The sequence below is a fragment of the Heterodontus francisci genome, unplaced genomic scaffold (genome assembly GCF_036365525.1).
Source record: "Heterodontus francisci isolate sHetFra1 unplaced genomic scaffold, sHetFra1.hap1 HAP1_SCAFFOLD_140, whole genome shotgun sequence".
Taxonomy (NCBI): Eukaryota; Metazoa; Chordata; class Chondrichthyes; order Heterodontiformes; family Heterodontidae; genus Heterodontus; species Heterodontus francisci.
Window position 1 is genome coordinate 4,174,825 of NW_027141745.1, and position 19,165 is coordinate 4,193,989.

A 19,165-nucleotide genomic window follows, 5' to 3' on the forward strand; every position below is an offset into this window, starting at 1 on the left:
AAAGAGATGCAGGGAAATGTGAGGAAGCACTTTTTGTTATACCTGCTGCAACTGTCTGTCCACAAGTGTGGTGGAAGCAGAGACAATCAATGATTTCAAAAGGAAATTGGAGAAACACTTGAAGGAAACAAACTTGCTCCAAGGCGACGCTGATCAAGCAGGAGAATGAATCTGATTGGATGATGAGAATATAGTTATCAACTGCAATTCTGTCAAGGCTTTGAAACTTTTTCGTTTGTAAAATACTGCAACATGAAGGAAACCAGCAATTTACGATTGCGGTGGCCGGAAATCGAAATCTGACTAACTGCTTGAAAGGCAGCTATGCTCATCACTGTACCACCATCGTTTGCTGCGCTCTGCTTCTCCGGCTTTTTGATTAATAGAATGCTGTACAATGATTTCAACTTGTCGCTGAGCAATCCGTTCATGTTAATAAAAACACAACACTGTGAATGCTGGAAATCTGAAATAAAAACAGACAGTGCTGCAAATCTTCTGATCAAAGGTCACTCACCTGAAACGTTAACTCTGCTTCTCTCTACACAGATGCTGCCAGACCTGCTGGGTATTTCCAGCATTTCTTGTTTTTATTTCAGATTTCCAGCATCCGCAGCATTTTGCTTTTCTTTTAGATTCACGTAGTGAACTGATCTTTTTTTGCTTCCTGGGCAGAACTATGCAGTGAGGTGACGCAGAAAACTGTATGGAGAACAATGTTTTTAACGGGCCCACAATTTCGAAGTTTGAGGAGGACAAAATACATAGCAATGTATGCATATAGTAAAGAGCTGTAAGTTTCAGGTCGATCTTACCTGAACAGAGGTGAGACAGAGAATACCCAACCCGTCTCACCTTTAGATTCCTGACCAAGATAGACCTACAAGGTACAAACTCAAGTTATGTGACCAAGTCAGAGAGTTTATTAGACTTAATTAAGATGTACAAAGTTAATACTTAACAATGGTAATAGATATGCAGCACCACGCAACACCCGTTCTTGTTTCTGTGCTTGCTGCGGCACGGACTTCTCTCCTTCTTCATCCCTTGCTGTGTTTTCTTGACTGTATTCTATCTTCTCCTTTTAAGTACCAACGATTTTCTGTTGACCCCTGTCTAAGTGTGATGACGATGTCCTGTAACACCCTTTCTTTTATCCTTTTTGTGGTGCAAGGATGTTACCATATTAGTTTTGAATTGTTCTAAGTGTCCTAATTGGTCCAGGTTGACATCATTGTTTGACACTGGTTAGTTAATAGTTGAATCTACACACATTACAGATGCTTCCCGATTCTTTCTATTTTAGCAAAGATCCTAAAGGTTACATTCTTGCTGATCCCAGACATTTTTTTCTTTAATTCTGCCTTTGTCTCTTCTCTCTCCCTGCAGGGAGTGCTGGTGTCTCTCCCATTGTTCTCACACAAAGGTTTCAACAAAGTATAGCCTTGAAAACAAATTTCATGATAAAGCAAGCAAAAGATCAAACAGACTTCAATATATTGATGTACAAAGCATATCATTAATCCTATTATTTTAGTTGTTCATATTTGTCACAAACGTAAAATATGTCACGGTCCATCGCCCCCACATTGTGGATCCCCCTCCAGCTACATGACTTGCCTTTTTCTTCCTATGGCTACGTGCATCTTCCACACTGACACCACTCCCAACATGACATTTTGACGTAGTTCAGTGAAGATGACCGTCATGCTTTACAATCCAACCTTGACAATGCAGTTCTTGCATAAATGTAAGCCATGAAAATACTCTAAACTTTACTCAGCGGTGAGCAGTGTTCAGGTGATACAGAAAATCTGTTGCGTTGGGCAGAGACAATCAGTTGATCTATCAAAGTCTCTTGATGTTATGCTCCTATCTATACTACTTACAACACAACAATTCTTTTGTTATTGAAAAGCTTGGATAGATGGCTCTGGATTGTGTTATCTAAGTAAGTGGTTGTTCTCCTTCCAGCAATGTGGATTGAGGGGAAATTTGATACAGGTGTAGGCAAGTCAGACAAGGAGAACCTGTTCCCATTAGTTGATGGTACAAGGACCAGGAGACACAGATTGATGGTTTTGGGAAAGAGATGCAGGGAAATGTGAGGAAGCACTTTTTGTTTTACCTGCTGCAACTGTCTGTCCACAAGTGTGGTGGAAGCAGAGACAATCAATGATTTCAATAGGAAATTGGAGAAACACTTGAAGGAAACAAACTTGCTCCAGGGCGACGCTGATCAAGCAGGAGAATGAATCTGATTGGATGATGAGAATATTTTATCAAATTCAATTCTGTCAAGGCTTTGAAACTTTTTCGTTTGTAAGATACTGCAACATGAAGTAAACTTGCAATTTAAGATTGCGATGGCCGGGAACTGAACCCGGGACAACTGCTTGGAAGGCAGCTATGCTCACCACTATACCACCATCGCTTGCTGCACTGCGCTTTTCCGGCGTTTTAATTAATAGAATGCTGTGCAATGATTTCAACTTGTCGCTGAGCAATCCGTTCATGTTAATAAAAACACAAGACTGTGAATGCTGGAAATCTGAAGTAAAAACAGACAGTGCTGCAAATATTCTGATCAAAGGTCTCTCACCTGAAACGTTAACCCTGCTTCTCTCTACACAGATGCTGCCAGACCTGCTGAGTATTTCCATCATTTCTTGTTTTTATTTCAGATTTCCAGCATCCGCAGCATTTTGCTTTTCTTTTAGAGTTTCGTAGTGAACTGATCCTTTTTGCTTTCTGGGCAGAACTATGCAGTGGGGTGACGCAGAAAACTGTACGGAGAACAATGTTTTTAACGGGCCCACAATTTCGAAGTTTGAGGAAGACAAAATACATAGCAATGTATGCATATAGTAAATAGCTGTAAGTTTCAGGTCGATGTTACCTGAACAGAGGTGAGACAGAGAATACCCAACCCGTCTCACCTTTAGATTCCTGACCAAGATAGACCTACAAGGTACAAACTCAAGTTATGTGACCAAGTCAGAGAGTTTATTAGGCTTAACTAACATGTCCACAGTTAATACTTAACAATGGTAATAGATATGCAGCAACACACAACACCCGTTCTTGTTTCTGTGCTTGCTGCGGCACGGACTTCTCTCCTTCTTCATCCCTTGCTGTGTTTTCTTGACTGTATTCTATCTTCTCCTTTTAAGGACCAACGATCTTCTGTTGATCCCTGTCTAAGTGTGATGACGATGTCCTGTAACACCCTTTCTTTTATCCTTTTTGTGGTGCAAGGATGTTACCATATTAGTTTTGAATTGTTCTAAGTGTTCTAATTGGTCCAGGTTGACATCATTGTTTGACACTAGTTAGTTAATAGTTGAATCTACACACATTACAGATGCTTCCCGATTCTTTCTATTTTAGCAAAGATCCTAAAGGTTAGATTCTTGCTGATCGCAGACATTTTTTTCTTTCATCCTGCCTTTATCTCTTCTCTCTCCCTGCAAGGAGTGCTGGTGTCTGTCCCATTGTTCTCACACAAAGGTTTAAACAAAGTATAGCCTTGAAAACAAATTTCATAATAAAGCAAGCAACAGATCAAACAGACTTCAATATATTGATGTACAAAGCATATCATTAATCCTATTATTTTAGTTGTTCTTATTTGTCACAAACGTAAAATATGTCATGGTCCATCGCCCCCACATTGTGGATCCCCCTCCAGCTACATGACTTGCCTTTTTTTTCCTATGGCTACGTGCATGTTCCACACTGACACCACTCTCAACATGACATTTTGACGTAGTTCAGTGAAGATGACCGTCATGCTTTACAATCCAACCTTGACATTGCAGTTCTTGCATAAATGTAAGCCATGAAAATACTCTAAACTTTACACAGCGGTGAGCAGTGTTTAGGTGATACAGAAAGTCTGGTGCGTTGGGCAGAGACAATCAGTTGATCTATCAAAGTCTCTTGATGTTATGCTCCTATCTATACTACTTACAACACAACTATTCTTTTGTTATTGAAAAGCTTGGATAGATGGCTTTGGATTGTGTTATCTAAGTAAGTGGTTGTTCTCCTTCCAGCAATGTGGATTGAGGGCAAATTTGATACAGGTGTAGGTAAGTTAGACAAGGAGAACCTGTTCCCATTAGTTGATGGTACAAGGACTAGGAGACACAGATTGATGGTTTTGGGAAAGAGATGCAGGGAAATGTGAGGAAGCACTTTTTGTTACACCTGCTGCAACTACATGTCCACAAGTGTGGTGGAAGCAGAGACAATCAATGATTTCAATAGGAAATTGTAGAAACACTTGAAGGAAACAAACTTGCTCCAGGGCGACGCTGATCAAGCAGGAGAATGAATCTGATTGGATGATGAGAATATTTTATCAACTTCAATTCTGTCAAGGCTTTGAAACTTTTTCGTTTGTAAAATACTGCAACAGAAAGTAAACCTGCAACTGATGATTGCGATGGCCAGTAATCGAACCCGGGCCAACTGCTTGGAAGGCAGCTATGCTCACCACTATACCACCATCGCTTACTGTTTTGCATCCCTCCGGCGTTTCGATTAATAGAAAGCTGTACAATGATTTCAACTTGGAGCTGAGCAATCCGTTCATGTTAACAAAAACGCGAGACTGTGAATGCTGGAAATCTGAAATAAAAACAAACAGTGCTGCAAATATTCTGACCAAAGGTCACTCACCTGAAACGTTAACTCTGCTTCTCTCCACACAGATGCTGCCAGACCTGCTGAGTATTTCCAGCATTTCTTGTTTTTATTTCAGATTTCTAGCATCTGCAGCATTTTGCTTTTATTTTAGAGTTTCGTAGTGAACTGATCCTTTTTGCTTACTGGGCAGAACTATGCAGTGAGGTGACGCAGAAAACTGTACGGAGAACAATATTTTTAACGGGCCCACAATTTCGAAGTTTGAGGAGGACAAAATACATAGCAATGTATGCATATAATAAAGAGCTGCAAGTTTCAGGTCGATCTTACCTGAACAGAGGTGAGACAGAGAATACCCAACCCGTCTCACCTTTAGATTCCTGACCAAGATAGACCTACAAGGTACAAACTCAAGTTATGTGACCAAGTCAGAGAATTTATTAGGCTTAACTAACATGTCCACAGTTAATACTTAACAATGGTAATAGATATGCAGCAACACACAACACCCATTCTTGTTTCTGTGCTTGCTGCGGCACGGACTTCTCTCCTTCTTCATCCCTTGCTGTGTTTTCTTGACTGTATTCTATCTTCTCCTTTCAAGTACCAACGATCTTCTGTTGACCCCTGTCTAAGTGTGATGACGATGTCCTGTAACACCCTTTCTTTTATCCTTTTTGTGGTGCAAGGATGCTACCATATTAGTTTTGAATTGTTCAAAGTGTTCTAATTGGTCCAGGTTGACATCATTGTTAGACACTATTTAGTTAATAGTTGAATCTACACTCATTACAGATGCTTCCCGATTCTATCTATTTTAGCAAAGATCCTAAAGGTTACATTCTTGCTGACCCCAGACATTTTTTTCTTTCATTCTGCCTTTATCTCTTCTCTCTCCCTGCAAGGAGTGCTGGTGTCTGTCCCATTGTTCTCACACAAAGGTTTAAACAAAGTATAGCCTTGAAAACAAATTTCATAATAAAGCAAGCAACAGATCAAACAGACTTCAATATATTTATGTACAAAGCATATCATTAATCCTATTATTTTAGTTGTTCTTATTTGTCACAAACGTAAAATATGTCATGGTCCATCGCCCCCACATTGTGGATCCGCCTCCAGCTACATGACTTGCCTTTTGTTTCCGATGGCTACGTGCATCTTCCACACTGACACCACTCTCAACATGACATTTTGACGTAGTTCAGTGAAGATGACCGTCATGCTTTACAATCCAACCTTGACATTGCAGTTCTTGCGCAAATGTAAGCCATGAAAATACTCTAAACTTTACACAGCGGTGAGCAGTGTTCAGGTGATACAGAAAATCTGGTGCTTTGGGCAGAGACAATCAGATGAACTATCTAAGTCTCTTGATGTTATGCTCCTATCTATACTACTTACAACACAACTATTCTTTTGTTATTGAAAAGCTTGGATAGATGGCTCTGGATTGTGTTATCTAAGTAAGTGGTTGTTCTCCATCCAGCAATGTGGATTGAGGGGAAATTTGATACAGGTGTAGGTAAGTTAGACAAGGAGAACCTGTTCCCATGAGTTAATGGTACAAGGACTAGGAGGCACAGACTGATGGTTTTGAGAAAGAGATGCAGGGAAATGTGAGGAAGCACTTTTTGTTATACCTGCTGCAACTGTCTGTCCACAAGTGTGGTGGAAGCAGAGACAATCAATGATTTCAAATGGAAATTGGAGAAACACTTGAAGGAAACAAACTTGCTCCAGGGCGACGCTGATAAAGCAGGAGAATGAATCTGATTGGATGATGAGAATATTTTATCAACGACAATTCTGTCAAGGCTTTGAAACTTTTTCGTTTGTAAAATACTGCAACATGAAGAAAACCAGCAATTTACGATTGCGGTGGCCGGAAATCGAAACCTGACTAACTGCTTGAAAGGCAGCTATGCTCACCACTATACCACCATCGTTTGCTGCGATCTGTCTCTCCGGCTTTTTGATTAATAGAATGCTGGACAATGATTTCAACTTGTCGCTGAGCAATCCGTTCATGTTCATAAAAACACAGTACTGTGAATGCTGGAAATCTGAAGTAAAAACAGACAGTGCTGCAAATATTCTGATCAAAGGTCACTCACCTGAAACGTTAACTCTGCTTCTCTCTACACAGATGCTGCCAGACCTGCTGAGTATTTCCAGCATTTCTTGTTTTTATTTCAGATTTCCAGCATCCGAAGTATTTTGCTTTTATTTTAGAGTTACGTAGTGAACTGATCCTTTTTGCTTCCTGGGCAGAACTATGCAATGAGGTGACGCAGAAAACTGTACGGAGAACAATGTTTTTAACGGGCCTACAATTTCGAAGTTTGAGGAGGACAAAATACATAGCAATGTATGCATATAGTAAAGAGCTGCAAGTTTCAGGTCGATGTTACCTGAACAGAGGTGAGACAGCGAATCCCCAACACGTCTCACCTTTAGATTACTGACCACGATAGACCTACAAGGTACAAACTCAAGTTATGTGACCAAGTCAGACAGTTTATTAGGCTTAACTAAGATGTACAAAGTTAATACTTAACAATGGTAATAGATATGTAGCAACAATCAACACCCGTTCTTGTTTCTGTGCTTGCTGCGGCATGGACTTCTCTCCTTCTTCATCCCTTGCTGTGTTTTCTTGGCTGCATTCTATCTTCTCCTTTTAAGTACCAAAGATCTTCTGTTGACCGCTGTCTAAGTGTGATGACGATGTCCTGAACCACCCTTTCTTTTATCCTTTTTGTGGTGCAAGGATGTTACCATATTAGTTTTGAATTGTTCTAAGTGTCCGAATTGGTCCAGGTTGACATCATTGTTTGACACTAGTTAGTTCATAGTTGATTCTACACACATTAGAGATGCTTCCATATTCTTTCTATTTTAGCAAAGATCCTAAAGGTTACATTCCTGCTGATCCCAGACATTTTTTTCCTTAATTCTGACTTTATCTCTTCTCTCTCCCTGCAAGGAGTGCTGGTGTCTCTCCCATTGTTCTCACACAAAGGTTTACACAAAGTATAGCCTTGAAAACAAATTTCATAAGAAAGCATGCAAAAGATCAAACAGACTTCAATCTATTGATGCACAAAGCATATCATTAATCCTATTATTTTAGTTGTTCTTATTTGTCACAAACGTAAAATATGTCACGGTCCATCGCCCCCACATTGTGGATTCCCCTCCAGCTACATGACTTGCCTTTTTTTTCCTATGGCTACGTGCATCTTCCACACTGACACCCCTCTCAACATGACATTTTGACGTAGTTCAGTGAAGATGACCGTCATGCTTTACAATCCAACCTTGACATTGCAGTTCTTGCATAAATGTAAGCCATGAAAATACTCTAAACTTTACACAGCGGTGAGCAGTGTTCAGGTGATACAGAAAATCTGGTGCGTTGGGCAGAGACAATCAGTTGATCTATCAAAGTCTCTTGATGTTATGCTCCTATCTAGACTTCTTACAACACAACTATTCTTTTGTTATTGAAAAGCTTGGATAGATGGCTCTGGATTGTGTTATCTCAGTAAGTGGTTGTTCTCCATACAGCAATGTGGATTGAGGGGAAATTTGATACAGGTGTAGGTAAGTTAGACAAGGAGAACCTGTTCCCATTATTTGATGGTACAAGGACAAGGAGACACAGATTGATGGATTTGGGAAAGAGATGCAGGGAAATGTGAGGAAGCACTTTTTGTTATACCTGTTGCAACTATCTGTCCACAAGTGTGGTGGAAGCAAAGACATTCAATGATTTCAATGGGAAATTGGAGAAACACTTGAAGGAAACAAACTTGCTCCAGGGCGACGCTGATCAAGCAGGAGAATGAATCTGATTGGATGATGAGAATATTTTATCAAATTCAATTCTGTCCAGGCTTTGAAACTCTTTCGTTAGTATAATGCTGCAACATAAAGTAAACACACAATTTAGGATTGCGATGGCCGGGAATCGAACCCGGGCCAACTGCTTGGAAGGCAGCTATGCTCACCACTATACCACCATCGCTTACTGTTTTGCATCCCTCCGGCGTTTCGATTAATAGAAAGCTGTACAATGATTTCAACTTGGAGCTGAGCAATCCGTTCATGTTAATAAAAACACGAGACTGTGAATGCTGGAAATCTGAAATAAAAACAAACAGTGCTGCAAATATTCTGACCAAAGGTCACTCACCTGAAACGTTAACTCTGCTTCTCTCTACACAGATGCTGCCAGACCTGCTGAGTATTTCCAGCATTTCTTGTTTTTATTTCAGATTTCTAGCATCTGCAGCATTTTGCTTTTCTTTTAGAGTTTCGTAGTGAACTGATCCTTTTTGCTTACTGGGCAGAACTATGTAGTGAGGTGACGCAGAAAACTGTACGGAGAACAATATTTTTAACGGGCCCACAATTTCGAAGTTTGAGGAGGACAAAATACATAGCAATGTATGCATATAATAAAGAGCTGCAAGTTTCAGGTCGATGTTACCTGAACAGAGGTGAGACAGAGAATACCCAACCCGTCTCACCTTTAGATTCCTGACCAAGATAGACCTACAAGGTACAAACTCAAGTTATGTGACCAAGTCAGAGAATTTATTAGGTTTAACTAACATGTCCACAGTTAATACTTAACAATGGTAATAGATATGCAGCAACACACAACACCCATTCTTGTTTCTGTGCTTGCTGCGGCACGGACTTCTCTCCTTCTTCATCCCTTGCTGTGTTTTCTTGACTGTATTCTATCTTCTCCTTTCAAGTACCAACGATCTTCTGTTGACCCCTGTCTAAGTGTGATGACGATGTCCTGTAACACCCTTTCTTTTATCCTTTTTGTGGTGCAAGGATGTTACCATATTAGTTTTGAATTGTTCTAAGTGTCCTAATTGGTCCAGGTTGACATCATTGTTTGCCACTAGTTAGTTAATAGTTGAATCTACACACATTACAGATGCTTCCAGATTCTTTCTATTTTAGCAAAGATCCTAAAGGTTACATTCTTGCTGATCCCAGACATTTTTTTCTTTCATTCTGCCTTTATCTCTTCTCTCTCCCTGCAAGGAGTGCTGGTGTCTGTCCCATTGTTCTCACACAAAGGTTTAAACAAAGTATAGCCTTGAAAACAAATTTCATAATAAAGCAAGCAACAGATCAAACAGACTTCAATATATTTATGTACAAAGCATATCATTAATCCTATTATTTTAGTTGTTCTTATTTGTCACAAACGTAAAATATGTCATGGTCCATCGCCCCCACATTGTGGATCCCCCTCCAGCTACATGACTTGCCTTTTTTTTCCTATGGCTACGTGCATGTTCCACACTGACACCACTCTCAACATGACATTTTGACGTAGTTCAGTGAAGATGACCGTCATGCTTTACAATCCAACCTTGACATTGCAGTTCTTGCGCAAATGTAAGCCATGAAAATACTCTAAACTTTACACAGCGGTGAGCAGTGTTCAGGTGATACAGAAAATCTGGTGCGTTGGGCAGAGACAATCAGATGATCTATCAAAGTCTCTTAATGTTATGCTCCTATCTATACTACTTACATCCCAACTATTCTTTTGTTATTGAAAAGCTTGGATAGATGGCTCTGGATTGTGTTATCTAAGTAAGTGGTTGTTCTCCTTCCAGCAATGTGGATTGAGGGGAAATTTGATACAGGTGTAGGTAAGTTAGACAAGGAGAACCTGTTCCCATGAGTTAATGGTACAAGGACTAGGAGGCACAGACTGATGGTTTTGAGAAAGAGATGCAGGGAAATGTGAGGAAGCACTTTTTGTTATACCTGCTGCAACTGTCTGTCCACAAGTGTATGGAAGCAGAGACAATCAATGATTTCAAAAGGAAATTGGAGAAACACTTGAAGGAAACAAACTTGCTCCAGGGCGACGCTGATCAAGCAGGAGAATGAATCTGATTGGATGATGAGAATATTTTATCAACTGCAATTCTGTCAAGGCTTTGAAACTTTTTCGTTTGTAAAATACTGCAACATGAAGGAAACCAGCAATTTACGATTGCGGTGGCCGGAAATCGAAATCTGACTAACTGCTTGAAAGGCAGCTATGCTCATCACTGTACCACCATCGTTTGCTGCGCTCTGCTTCTCCGGCTTTTTGATTAATAGAATGCTGTACAATGATTTCAACTTGTCGCTGAGCAATCCGTTCATGTTAATAAAAACACAACACTGTGAATGCTGGAAATCTGAAATAAAAACAGACAGTGCTGCAAATCTTCTGATCAAAGGTCACTCACCTGAAACGTTAACTCTGCTTCTCTCTACACAGATGCTGCCAGACCTGCTGGGTATTTCCAGCATTTCTTGTTTTTATTTCAGATTTCCAGCATCCGCAGCATTTTGCTTTTCTTTTAGATTCACGTAGTGAACTGATCTTTTTTTGCTTCCTGGGCAGAACTATGCAGTGAGGTGACGCAGAAAACTGTATGGAGAACAATGTTTTTAACGGGCCCACAATTTCGAAGTTTGAGGAGGACAAAATACATAGCAATGTATGCATATAGTAAAGAGCTGTAAGTTTCAGGTCGATCTTACCTGAACAGAGGTGAGACAGAGAATACCCAACCCGTCTCACCTTTAGATTCCTGACCAAGATAGACCTACAAGGTACAAACTCAAGTTATGTGACCAAGTCAGAGAGTTTATTAGACTTAACTAAGATGTACAAAGTTAATACTTAACAATGGTAATAGATATGCAGCACCACGCAACACCCGTTCTTGTTTCTGTGCTTGCTGCGGCACGGACTTCTCTCCTTCTTCATCCCTTGCTGTGTTTTCTTGACTGTATTCTATCTTCTCCTTTTAAGTACCAACGATCTTCTGTTGACCCCTGTCTAAGTGTGATGACGATGTCCTGTAACACCCTTTCTTTTATCCTTTTTGTGGTGCAAGGATGTTACCATATTAGTTTTGAATTGTTCTAAGTGTCCTAATTGGTCCAGGTTGACATCATTGTTTGACACTAGTTAGTTAATAGTTGAATCTACACACATTACAGATGCTTCCCGATTCTTTCTATTTTAGCAAAGATCCTAAAGGTTACATTCTTGCTGATCCCAGACATTTTTTTCTTTAATTCTGCCTTTGTCTCTTCTCTCTCCCTGCAGGGAGTGCTGGTGTCTCTCCCATTGTTCTCACACAAAGGTTTCAACAAAGTATAGCCTTGAAAACAAATTTCATGATAAAGCAAGCAAAAGATCAAACAGACTTCAATATATTGATGTACAAAGCATATCATTAATCCTATTATTTTAGTTGTTCATATTTGTCACAAACGTAAAATATGTCACGGTCCATCGCCCCCACATTGTGGATCCCCCTCCAGCTACATGACTTGCCTTTTTCTTCCTATGGCTACGTGCATCTTCCACACTGACACCACTCCCAACATGACATTTTGACGTAGTTCAGTGAAGATGACCGTCATGCTTGACAATCCAACCTTGACAATGCAGTTCTTGCATAAATGTAAGCCATGAAAATACTCTAAACTTTACTCAGCGGTGAGCAGTGTTCAGGTGATACAGAAAATCTGTTGCGTTGGGCAGAGACAGTCAGTTGATCTATCAAAGTCTCTTGATGTTATGCTCCTATCTATACTACTTACAACACAACAATTCTTTTGTTATTGAAAAGCTTGGATAGATGGCTCTGGATTGTGTTATCTAAGTAAGTGGTTGTTCTCCTTCCAGCAATGTGGATTGAGGGGAAATTTGATACAGGTGTAGGCAAGTCAGACAAGGAGAACCTGTTCCCATTAGTTGATGGTACAAGGACCAGGAGACACAGATTGATGGTTTTGGGAAAGAGATGCAGGGAAATGTGAGGAAGCACTTTTTGTTTTACCTGCTGCAACTGTCTGTCCACAAGTGTGGTGGAAGCAGAGACAATCAATGATTTCAATAGGAAATTGGAGAAACACTTGAAGGAAACAAACTTGCTCCAGGGCGACGCTGATCAAGCAGGAGAATGAATCTGATTGGATGATGAGAATATTATATCAACTGAAATTGTGTCAAGGCTTTGAAACTTTTTCGTTTGTAAAATACTGCAACATGAAGTAAACTTGCAATTTAAGATTGCGATGGCCGGGAACTGAACCCGGGACAACTGCTTGAAAGGCAGCTATGCTCACCACTATACCACCATCGCTTGCTGCACTGCGCTTTTCCGGCGTTTTAATTAATAGAATGCTGTACAATGATTTCAACTTGTCGCTGAGCAATCCGTTCATGTTAATAAAAACACAAGACTGTGAATGCTGGAAATCTGAAGTAAAAACAGACAGTGCTGCAAATATTCTGATCAAAGGTCTCTCACCTGAAACGTTAACCCTGCTTCTCTCTACACAGATGCTGCCAGACCTGCTGAGTATTTCCATCATTTCTTGTTTTTATTTCAGATTTCCAGCATCCGCAGCATTTTGCTTTTCTTTTAGAGTTTCGTAGTGAACTGATCCTTTTTGCTTTCTGGGCAGAACTATGCAGTGGGGTGACGCAGAAAACTGTACGGAGAACAATGTTTTTAACGGGCCCACAATTTCGAAGTTTGAGGAAGACAAAATACATAGCAATGTATGCATATAGTAAATAGCTGTAAGTTTCAGGTCGATGTTACCTGAACAGAGGTGAGACAGAGAATACCCAACCCGTCTCACCTTTAGATTCCTGACCAAGATAGACCTACAAGGTACAAACTCAAGTTATGTGACCAAGTCAGAGAGTTTATTAGGCTTAACTAACATGTCCACAGTTAATACTTAACAATGGTAATAGATATGCAGCAACACACAACACCCGTTCTTGTTTCTGTGCTTGCTGCGGCACGGACTTCTCTCCTTCTTCATCCCTTGCTGTGTTTTCTTGACTGTATTCTATCTTCTCCTTTTAAGGACCAACGATCTTCTGTTGATCCCTGTCTAAGTGTGATGACGATGTCCTGTAACACCCTTTCTTTTATCCTTTTTGTGGTGCAAGGATGTTACCATATTAGTTTTGAATTGTTCTAAGTGTTCTAATTGGTCCAGGTTGACATCATTGTTTGACACTAGTTAGTTAATAGTTGAATCTACACACATTACAGATGCTTCCCGATTCTTTCTATTTTAGCAAAGATCCTAAAGGTTAGATTCTTGCTGATCGCAGACATTTTTTTCTTTCATTCTGCCTTTATCTCTTCTCTCTCCCTGCAAGGAGTGCTGGTGTCTGTCCCATTGTTCTCACACAAAGGTTTAAACAAAGTATAGCCTTGAAAACAAATTTCATAATAAAGCAAGCAACAGATCAAACAGACTTCAATATATTGATGTACAAAGCATATCATTAATCCTATTATTTTAGTTGTTCTTATTTGTCACAAACGTAAAATATGTCATGGTCCATCGCCCCCACATTGTGGATCCCCCTCCAGCTACATGACTTGCCTTTTTTTTCCTATGGCTACGTGCATGTTCCACACTGACACCACTCTCAACATGACATTTTGACGTAGTTCAGTGAAGATGACCGTCATGCTTTACAATCCAACCTTGACATTGCAGTTCTTGCATAAATGTAAGCCATGAAAATACTCTAAACTTTACACAGCGGTGAGCAGTGTTTAGGTGATACAGAAAGTCTGGTGCGTTGGGCAGAGACAATCAGTTGATCTATCAAAGTCTCTTGATGTTATGCTCCTATCTATACTACTTACAACACAACTATTCTTTTGTTATTGAAAAGCTTGGATAGATGGCTTTGGATTGTGTTATCTAAGTAAGTGGTTGTTCTCCTTCCAGCAATGTGGATTGAGGGCAAATTTGATACAGGTGTAGGTAAGTTAGACAAGGAGAACCTGTTCCCATTAGTTGATGGTACAAGGACTAGGAGACACAGATTGATGGTTTTGGGAAAGAGATGCAGGGAAATGTGAGGAAGCACTTTTTGTTACACCTGCTGCAACTACATGTCCACAAGTGTGGTGGAAGCAGAGACAATCAATGATTTCAATAGGAAATTGCAGAAACACTTGAAGGAAACAAACTTGCTCCAGGGCGACGCTGATCAAGCAGGAGAATGAATCTGATTGGATGATGAGAATATTTTATCAACTTCAATTCTGTCAAGGCTTTGAAACTTTTTCGTTTGTAAAATACTGCAACAGAAAGTAAACCTGCAACTGATGATTGCGATGGCCAGTAATCGAACCCGGGCCAATTGCTTGGAAAGCAGTTATGCTCAACACTATACCAACATCGCTTCCTGTTCTGCGTTCCTCCAGATTTTGATTAATAGAATGCTGTACAATGATTTCAACTTGGAGCTGAGCAATCCGTTCATGTTAATAAAAACACAATACTGTGAATGCTGGAAATCTGAAATAAAAACAGACAGTGCTGCAAATATTCTGATCAAAGGTCACTCACCTGAAACGTTAACCCTGCTTCTCTCTACACAGATGCTGCCAGACCTGCTGAGTATTTCCAGCATTTCTTGTTTTTATTTCAGATTTCCAGCATCTGCAGCATTTTGCTTTTATTTTAGAGTTTCGTAGTGAACTGATCCTTTTTGCTTACTGGGCAGAACTATGCAGTGAGGTGACGCAGAAAACTGTACGGAGAACAATATTTTTAACGGGCCCACAATTTCGAAGTTTGAGGAGGACAAAATACATAGCAATGTATGCATATAATAAAGAGCTGCAAGTTTCAGGTCGATCTTACCTGAACAGAGGTGAGACAGAGAATACCCAACCCGTCTCACCTTTAGATTCCTGACCAAGATAGACCTACAAGGTACAAACTCAAGTTATGTGACCAAGTCAGAGAATTTATTAGGCTTAACTAACATGTCCACAGTTAATACTTAACAATGGTAATAGATATGCAGCAACACACAACACCCATTCTTGTTTCTGTGCTTGCTGCGGCACGGACTTCTCTCCTTCTTCATCCCTTGCTGTGTTTTCTTGACTGTATTCTATCTTCTCCTTTCAAGTACCAACGATCTTCTGTTGACCCCTGTCTAAGTGTGATGACGATGTCCTGTACCACCCTTTCTTTTATCCTTTTTGTGGTGCAAGGATGTTACCATATTAGTTTTGAATTGTTCAAAGTGTTCTAATTGGACCAGGTTGACATCATTGTTTGACACTATTTTGTTAATAGTTGAATCTACACTCATTACAGATGCTTCCCGATTCTATCTATTTTAGCAAAGATCCTAAAGGTTACATTCTTGCTGACCCCAGACATTTTTTTCTTTAATTCTGCCTTTATCTCTTCTCTCTCCCTGCAAGGAGTGCTGGTGTCTGTCCCATTGTTCTCACACAAAGGTTTAAACAAAGTATAGCCTTGAAAACAAATTTCATAATAAAGCAAGCAACAGATCAAACAGACTTCAATATATTTATGTACAAAGCATATCATTAATCCTATTATTTTAGTTGTTCTTATTTGTCACAAACGTAAAATATGTCATGGTCCATCGCCCCCACATTGTGGATCCGCCTCCAGCTACATGACTTGCCTTTTGTTTCCGATGGCTACGTGCATCTTCCACACTGACACCACTCTCAACATGACATTTTGACGTAGTTCAGTGAAGATGACCGTCATGCTTTACAATCCAACCTTGACATTGCAGTTCTTGCATAAATGTAAGCCATGAAAATACTCTAAACTTTACACAGCGGTGAGCAGTGTTCAGGTGATACAGAAAATCTGGTGCGTTGGGCAGAGACAATCAGTTGATCTATCAAAGTCTCTTGATGTTATGCTCCTATCTATACTACTGACAACACAACTATTCGTTTGTTATTGAAAAGCTTGGATAGATGGCTCTGGATTGTGTTATCTAAGTAAGTGGTTGTTCTCCATCCAGCAATGTGGATTGAGGGGAAATTTGATACAGGTGTAGGTAAGTTAGACAAGGAGAACCTGTTCCCATGAGTTAATGGTACAAGGACTAGGAGGCACAGACTGATGGTTTTGAGAAAGAGATGCAGGGAAATGTGAGGAAGCACTTTTTGTTATACCTGCTGCAACTGTCTGTCCACAAGTGTGGTGGAAGCAGAGACAATCAATGATTTCAAATGGAAATTGGAGAAACACTTGAAGGAAACAAACTTGCTCCAGGGCGACGCTGATAAAGCAGGAGAATGAATCTGATTGGATGATGAGAATATTTTATCAACGACAATTCTGTCAAGGCTTTGAAACTTTTTCGTTTGTAAAATACTGCAACATGAAGAAAACCAGCAATTTACGATTGCGTTGGCCGGAAATCGAAACCTGACTAACTGCTTGAAAGGCAGCTATGCTCACCACTATACCACCATCGTTTGCTGCGATCTGCCTCTCCGGCTTTTTGATTAATAGAATGCTGGACAATGATTTCAACTTGTCGCTGAGCAATCCGTTCATGTTCATAAAAACACAGTACTGTGAATGCTGGAAATCTGAAGTAAAAACAGACAGTGCTGCAAATATTCTGATCAAAGGTCACTCACCTGAAACGTTAACTCTGCTTCTCTCTACACAGATGCTGCCAGACCTGCTGAGTATTTCCAGCATTTCTTGTTTTTATTTCAGATTTCCAGCATCCGAAGTATTTTGCTTTTATTTTAGAGTTACGTAGTGAACTGATCCTTTTTGCTTCCTGGGCAGAACTATGCAATGAGGTGACGCAGAAAACTGTACGGAGAACAATGTTTTTAACGGGCCCACAATTTCGAAGTTTGAGGAGGACAAAATACATAGCAATGTATGCATATAGTAAAGAGCTGCAAGTTTCAGGTCGATGTTACCTGAACAGAGGTGAGACAGCGAATCCCCAACACGTCTCACCTTTAGATTACTGACCACGATAGACCTACAAGGTACAAACTCAAGTTATGTGACCAAGTCAGACAGTTTATTAGGCTTAACTAAGATGTACAAAGTTAATACTTAACAATGGTAATAGATATGTAGCAACAAACAACACCCGTTCTTGTTTCTGTGCTTGCTGCGGCATGGACTTCTCTCCTTCTTCATCCCTTGCTGTGTTTTCTTGACTGTATTCTATCTTCTCCTTTTAAAAACCAACGATCTTCTGTTGACCCCTGTCTAAGTGTGATGACGATGTCCTGTACCACCCTTTCTTTTATCCTTTTTGTGGTGCAAGGATGTTACCATATTAGTTTTGAATTGTTCTAAGTGTCCGAATTGGTCCAGGTTGACATCATTGTTTGACACTAGTTAGTTCATAGTTGATTCTACACACATTACAGATGCTTCCATATTCTTTCTATTTTAGCAAAGTTCCTAAAGGTTACATTCTTGCTGATCCCAGACATTTTTTTCCTTAATTCTGACTTTATCTCTTCTCTCTCCCTGCAAGGAGTGCTGGTGTCTCTCCCATTGTTCTCACACAAAGGTTTACACAAAGTATAGCCTTGAAAACAAATTTCATAAGAAAGCATGCAAAAGATCAAACAGACTTCAATCTATTGATGCACAAAGCATATCATTAATCCTATTATTTTAGTTGTTCTTATTTGTCACAAACGTAAAATATGTCACGGTCCATCGCCCCCACATTGTGGATTCCCCTCCAGCTACATGACTTGCCTTTTTTTTCCTATGGCTACGTGCATCTTCCACACTGACACCCCTCTCAACATGACATTTTGATGTAGTTCAGTGAAGATGACCGTCATGCTTTACAATCCAACCTTGACATTGCAGTTCTTGCATAAATGTAAGCCATGAAAATACTCTAAACTTTACACAGCGGTGAGCAGTGTTCAGGTGATACAGAAAATCTGGTGCGTTGGGCAGAGACAATCAGTTGATCTATCAAAGTCTCTTGATGTTATGCTCCTATCTAGACTTCTTACAACACAACTATTCTTTTGTTATTGAAAAGCTTGGATAGATGGCTCTGGATTGTGTTATCTCAGTAAGTGGTTGTTCTCCATACAGCAATGTGGATTGAGGGGAAATTTGATACAGGTGTAGGTAAGTTAGACAAGGAGAACCTGTTCCCATTATTTGATGGTACAAGGACAAGGAGACACAGATTGATGGATTTGGGAAAGAGATGCAGGGAAATGTGAGGAAGCACTTTTTGTTATACCTGTTGCAACTATCTGTCCACAAGTGTGGTGGAAGCAAAGACATTCAATGATTTCAATGGGAAATTGGAGAAACACTTGAAGGAAACAAACTTGCTCCAGGGCGACGCTGATCAAGCAGGAGAATGAATCTGATTGGATGATGAGAATATTTTATCAAATTCAATTCTGTCAAGGCTTTGAAACTTTTTCGTTAGTATAATGCTGCAACATAAAGTAAACACACAATTTAGGATTGCGATGGCCGGGAATCGAACCCGGGCCAACTGCTTGGAAGGCAGCTATGCTCACCACTATACCACCATCGCTTACTGTTTTGCATCCCTCCGGCGTTTCGATTAATAGAAAGCTGTACAATGATTTCAACT

General features: G+C 40.0%; 5 non-coding genes across 5 annotated transcripts; all 5 read right to left on the bottom strand.

Moving 5' to 3' along the window:
- Positions 1–2,362: 2,362 nt before the first annotated feature.
- Positions 2,363–2,434, bottom strand: trnag-ucc (transfer RNA glycine (anticodon UCC)). Its single transcript has one exon. It is a non-coding gene; the product is annotated as a tRNA-Gly (tRNA).
- A 2,012-nt stretch (positions 2,435–4,446) lies between these two features.
- trnag-ucc (transfer RNA glycine (anticodon UCC)) lies at positions 4,447–4,518 on the bottom strand. The gene has a single exon. It is a non-coding gene; the product is annotated as a tRNA-Gly (tRNA).
- Positions 4,519–8,614: 4,096 nt separating this feature from the next.
- On the bottom strand, positions 8,615–8,686 carry trnag-ucc (transfer RNA glycine (anticodon UCC)). The gene has a single exon. It is a non-coding gene; the product is annotated as a tRNA-Gly (tRNA).
- Positions 8,687–12,782: 4,096 nt separating this feature from the next.
- trnae-uuc (transfer RNA glutamic acid (anticodon UUC)) lies at positions 12,783–12,854 on the bottom strand. Its single transcript has one exon. It is a non-coding gene; the product is annotated as a tRNA-Glu (tRNA).
- A 6,179-nt stretch (positions 12,855–19,033) lies between these two features.
- Positions 19,034–19,105, bottom strand: trnag-ucc (transfer RNA glycine (anticodon UCC)). The gene has a single exon. It is a non-coding gene; the product is annotated as a tRNA-Gly (tRNA).
- Between the last annotated feature and the right edge of the window lie 60 nt (positions 19,106–19,165).